Below are 6,469 nucleotides of genomic sequence, written 5' to 3'. Positions count from 1 at the left end.
ACCAGATCACGGTCCAAATAGCATCATTTTATATTGTACCGGGAGGTACACCTCTACGCCGCACATTTAAATCTTGCGCCTAAAAGAACTCATCTACAGGAGAAACACTGAACGTGAAACTAAACCTATTTAAACCTTTTCTCTGAACGTGCCACTATCGTAATTTTGTTATTGTGAAGTTTCCAGTACTGTGTGAATTTCAACTTGTTTCTGTTTTCCGTTCATCGAGAAGTATGGACATGCTCTCATAGATGTCTCTGCTAAAAACTATGATCATGCACCCTGGTGCGAAGTGAAGGAACTTTTTGAAGAAATTTAGTACTCATGAGTTTTTTTTACTAAATTATGTTCATTTTTGGGTTGGCAATATTGATCTTTTCTTTCAGCCAGTTTTGAATTCAGCCAATCCCTAATTTCTGTAATTAATTTTCAGCCTGTCACAGGCTTCTTCTTCGATTTGGTGTGTAACTTTAAGTTAACCAATAAAATTGAGCGGGTGTGGCTAATTTATTCAAGAAAGGTCTCGAAACTTCCCCGAGGGTTTATAAACTGCAGATTTTCACGTCTCTTGGCCATTGGATCAACATCTAACTAAGCAGAAGGCGGGAAGCGCCTCTTTTCATCACGCAACAGGTCTTCAGCAAGGCAATGGCCAGTTAACATCTTTATTTCTTGCTAGCTCCGCAGTTTAACCTGACGGAAAGGTTCGAAACTTTAACCATGTAACCTTTTCTACAAATGTAATGTTCTGCCGGCTTATGTAAAAACTTCCTAAAATCTTTAACTGTAAATCGCGGATAGAGAGTGACTTACCCTCTCGAGCTCCCCTTCACTTTGGTTTGAGGTTACTACGTTTTGTAACTGGTTTTCTTCCTTTCCGTAATGTCTTAAATTATTCTTATACGAGTAACCTCCATAGTTTGGGAATAGCCCCTGTTTCATCGGCCTAGTGCCCTTTAGCTTTTAAGAAGTCACATCGAGGAGTGCAAGTATTCGCCTCCTTTCATTTTGTGTTCGGGCCATTTATTTAACTGTTATTTCTTTTACACGATGTCCCTATAGGTTGGGTACAAGATACCCCTGTTTCAGTTTTGTAAGCTGGGCCATGCAAGGCCAAAAGATGTAAGAAAGTTTTTGTATTGCCTTGAATAGGCTTGAAAAGTGAGAGCCTGTTAGCTCTTTTTCAAAGTAAGATTACTGAATGCCTTTTGAAGGCTTAATATTGTGAGTTGGGAGCCAGTGCTCCAGGTATTGGGGGATTTCTGCCCTTAAGCAAAGTTATGATCTTTGTAGAGTTAAGTATGTAGCTCAGGAATTGTTAAGTGAAGGCTTGAAGCCCAAGTTCTGTTTATACCACCAATCTTGTCTTTCCTAGACTTGTTTATTGCTACTGGTACCTGTTACATTCTTATTTGTTGATTTTTTAAAAGAAAAAGTTATAACCTTTGTTAAAGTTTTAAATTAACTTTGATTTTGTAGTTAGACCCCGACACCTTCTTTCACCTCTGCTGGTCCACGGGTAACCCCGTAACATATATAATCAAAATATTCAAATATAGGGCCATGCTGAGCCCGAACACAGTGCTTTAGGAGGAGGGGACCCCACAACGCCAGCTCCAGTCCTTGCGATTACTTGTGGAGACCCCGAACGGGAAGCAAGCTTCATTTCAAACTTACTCGTGAAGACCCCGTAGATAGCGTTACTACACCAGGGAGAGTGCGAGAAAGGAGATCGCGAGAGGGTGACAGAGAGGTTTGAATTTGTCACGTTGAGCGAGCAGCCCCAACTACACGTACCCAAGTATGAGTATTTCAGGCCTGGCAGTAAGCTATTCGATCTAGTTATTTCCGTACGAGTGCCAGTTCTATCACTGGTTGAACACTAAAATATATTGGTTTAATTTATAGAGAGCTACTTTCACCATTTCGGTGAAAAACAAGCAACTTAATGGTTTCTTCACTCAAACTCAAACGGGCGTTGACGGAACGCGGTCAGTACACAAAGACAGTCTGTAGAGAGAACGGGGATGAATCGACCCTAACGAAAACGGACATTTACTATAAAGAGAGGCCAGCCAAGGAAGCTGGGGGCTTGTGACTGAAAGCCCGGCGCGGAGTGCGTGTCGTTCGTATCGAATCTCGAGACAATGTGCCTACAACAAAGTGCCTTAAACAAAGCAATTATAAAGTTTTAAATAGAAAATAAACTAGCTCGCCCGAGCATGTGCAGTGAGTAGATGATATGTGAACTAGATCAAATTCATCATTTTAGTGCGGTTCGCGGAAAGTTAGGTGCCTAATGAACTTCTTGTGACCGCGTTTTCACACCATAATAGGCTATTCGTGTTATATAAGTAGGAGATTTACTTTAACAGTCTCACCAAGGTCGCAACACTGCGCGCGTATACATACAAAGTAGTGAAGAGGAATCTTTGATTGCGGCATCCATTTTCCAGTACCTGCGGTTGAGCAAGAGAGATAACGGTAACAGTGATGGCGTTCCCAGGAGTCGAGTGCCAAGCTTCGAGATTCAACATCCGCAGCTCTAGGATGAGCTAACTCTACAACGTAGCCCCGGACGGCGTGCGGATGCAACGGCGGAGGACGTCAGATGAGTTAAACTGCAATTTAAGCACGACTTATAGTTGTAGACTTGAGTCAGGGCCTTTTATTTTTCAATTGTGTACATATTTAATTACGTATGATTCAATGCCTTAAGCATGATTATTTCATGTGTAGATTAATTAATTTAACTTTGGGCTGACGGTACGCGCCAGCCATGTGTTTTATTAGCTTTGATTAAGATGGTATGAGGGTAATAATAGTTTAATAGTTTTTAAGTGTTTTATATGTAGTTTTCTTAAGCGCCATTTTGGACGTTATGGTTATTTGATGTCATTGTCTTCAGACAGATTTGAAGGTCATCTCACCTCTAGACTTTCGAACGGGGAGCCCTTTATCGAATACCAGATAATTAATACTGTCAGTATGTGCATGATTTGCATGGAGCGTAACTTTCAGCTTGCCACGAACCTGCTACGCAGGCGTAGCAGGGGGAGAGGTGATACTCCCACGTGGCGCGTCCCAGGTGGCGGATAGGGGGGTCCTAACCGGCTTGCCAGCCGACTTGAGGGAAATAAAATACCTCTCGCGGACGAAACACACACCTTGTGCGTGGGGGAGGCTGACGAATAATACACCCACGGTATCCCCTGCCTGTCGTGAGAGGTGACTGAAAGGGGCGACCAAGGGATGTTTGGATTAGAACCATGAAACTAATTTTTGATTAGTACCACCACGCGCGGAACACCATCGGTTGCTTTTACTTGCGAGTAGTACCACTCTGTTAGGTACTCCATATTTTTGTGATTCGTAGCACTCGAGTGGGGTTCAGTGTGGGTTTCCAGCACCCGTGAGTCGTGCCCGTGTGTGCAACACCACAGGTCTTGGCGTTGCCTGTGAGTTGTACCCGTGTGAGCGACACCACGCGTCTGGGCGTAGCCTGTGAGTTGTACCACTATACGAGCGACACCGTAGGTCTGCGAAGCCAGTGATTAGTACCCACTATGTGAGGAACACCACGGGAATGCCGGCGCCCGTGATTAGTACACCTAGGTGAAGAACCTCATCGGTTTGCGTTGGCTATGAGTGGCGCCATTTTGTGAGAAACACCATAGGTCTGCCGTTACCTTTACGATGTACAATACTTGTGAGTAGTACCTTAATGTTTGGAACACCGTGAGTTTACGCTACCTTTGATTAGTACCGCAGCTTGAGAAATACCATGGTTCTACTTTACTCGCGACATATACCATTGTGAGGGGCTTTAGACATGGATTTTGGACCCCTTTAGACATCAAGCATCCTCGATTCAGGATTGTGCTTCATGAGTGGGCCCTTAGTCAGTAATGAATTATCTATGATCTTTTTTGAGTTGGATCCACTCCTTTTTTGTTTGCTCGTTTGTTGTTGGTTTTTTGTTTTTGGTTCATGTAAATCCATTCCTTCTTCATGACGATTTTTATTTTATTTTGGTCAGTGGATGATTTTGATTTTTTGTTGTCATTTCATTTCGTACCATTAGCGGCCGATGACCTCGATGTTAGGCCCCTTTAAACAACAACCATCATCATCATCATCATCATCACTTTCAGCTTGGAGCGAAACCAGTGAGATATTTCCACCGTTGTAAATGAGCGAGGATCTTTTAGAATCATATGCAACAGACTGACCCGTAGTCGAGTGTGAGACTAGAACCCAGAGAGGGTAGATGCGAGGCCAGAATGAGCCCAGATATGTGTATTACTGCCATGTGATAATAGTGGAAATTAGTCTTGAGAAGGCTTAGATAACAGGCCGAGAGGGAGCCGAGATATTAGTGGGACTAGCCGTGAGAAGGCTTAGATAATGGGCCGAACGCGAGCCAAGATTCGAACCTGTATAATCTAGATGCCTACCCTCCAGAGAGAGACGAGGTACATATGAAGTACGGGTTACTGTGAACTCTGATGTGGCGTATCATGTGCCCCAATTTTCTGGAATGCATAGGGGTCTAATTTGTGTTGCTCTCTGGGTCAATGCGATGGTAGCTGTCTCTCGTTCTGTAAACCATGTGGATAAAGGTCTTTAAGGAACACAGGTAGCTTCCATGTCGGCTACATGAACCGTTACAAGTTATAAATCTCATTTTACAACCGTATTGGAGTTCAGAGTAATAAATTATTATATTTAAAAAACCACCTTTCCAATACACAAAATCCTTATAATTAGAATGAAACCATTTTAATTACAAATTGGACATGTTTCACTCAATCTTAGTGAGCATCATCAGCAATAGGTAACATAAATCATTGGTGGGTCAGGGCCCTGATCCTGTCGTATATCACAAAAGAATGTCTAATAATCATTGATAAAAATATATGAATTTAACACTTTAAATTGATCATTAAAACTGCTTGAAATGTAAAAATGGAATGGATGGCTTGAAATGTTAAAAATAATATATAGTAATTAGATGTTCTTAAAAATCGTTGTCCAATATATCTACGCTCGATTGTACTAGACTGTTTATGATAAAATCAGTTTTTCATATCAGGGTGAGCTCTTATTATAAACTATGTTGCTGTTTTTTAAGAATAAACATGATGATAAACGTTAAAAAATAACATATGATGGTTTGAAAACGAACACTGGTGATAAAACATCGTCTAGGTCGGCGTAAATTAGCCTTTATGGGATTCCTTGCGTTGTGTTTCAGTTATCATTTGTGCAGTAGTGTTTTGACATTGTTCTCCTAACGGAGAATTACTGATCTAGTATGTGAAATTTAAAACATGTTTTTTCTTAAAAAACAGCAACATTACATGAACCGTTGAATGAATGGGCGTGTACACACAGTCCCATTAAGCTCTGAACGAGGCAAAGGGGTTCTGTTCCCACAGCTCAGCTGATATTGCCAAGACTAGCCGTCAAACATCTGTAACGTGCGCGGAATACAGCTGGTGATATCCAGAGCCATAGACGACGACATCAATTGTATTCATATCTTTTTTCTCTTTCAGGAAGTATCTTATTACCCTTTTTGTGGCGTGTTTGTATATTTACTGTCCATTATTATTGTGTGCAGCGTTGTACAAGTTGAGTGCGTGCTGGATTTTTTGTTGTATGTAATTATTCATGAAAGGTCTCGAATATTAATCTCTCTTTCCGCCAGATTTGAACTTAGCCAATCCCGAATTTCTTTAATTAATTTTGGACCAATCGTGTCCTTCTTCTTCACATTTGATGTGTAGACTTTAGCCGACCAGTAAACACATGTGGGTGTGTCTTAATTATTCATGAAAGGTCTCGAATCTTCCACGTGGGTAAAAAAACTGCTGATTATCTTGTCTCTCGGCCACTCGTACAACATCTAGCTTAGTGTATGGAAGTATAGCAGGAGGCGGGAAGCGCCTCTCTCATCCGCCAGCAGCTCTTCTACAAGGTAATGGCCTTTTAACATCCTTTATTTCTTGCTGAGCTCAGCAGTTTAGCCCTCGGGGAAGGTTCGAAACCTTTTCAATGTAACCTACCTTTCTAAAAATGTAACTTAGTGCCGGCTTAGTTAGAAGTTTCTTATTACTTTAACTGTAAATCGGGGATAGAGAGTGCTTTACCCTCTCGAGTTCCCCTTCATTTTTGATTGGAGGTGACTACGTTTTCATAACCGATTTTCTATTCTTAATGTATTAAAATTTTGCCGGATCCCGTGACATTAAGTTCAGTGTGTTTTTGAGGGCATATGTGTCAGTTCCAAGTCATTGTTTTGTTATTTGTTTACCGACTAGATCGGATTTCTTTAACCAGGCCGAGATGTCCGAGGCTATAATTATGTCACGCGCAGTGACGATCATGATCAAGGCTCGTGCCACCCGTAGATTTAACTCATCTGTACACTCCGCAAAACACAAATGATACCACCGTATTTTCG

The sequence above is a fragment of the Anabrus simplex genome, chromosome 4 (assembly GCF_040414725.1).
Source record: "Anabrus simplex isolate iqAnaSimp1 chromosome 4, ASM4041472v1, whole genome shotgun sequence".
Taxonomy (NCBI): Eukaryota; Metazoa; Arthropoda; class Insecta; order Orthoptera; family Tettigoniidae; genus Anabrus; species Anabrus simplex.
The sequence above is the reverse complement of the archived record's forward strand: the minus strand, read 5'-3'. Positions refer to the sequence as shown.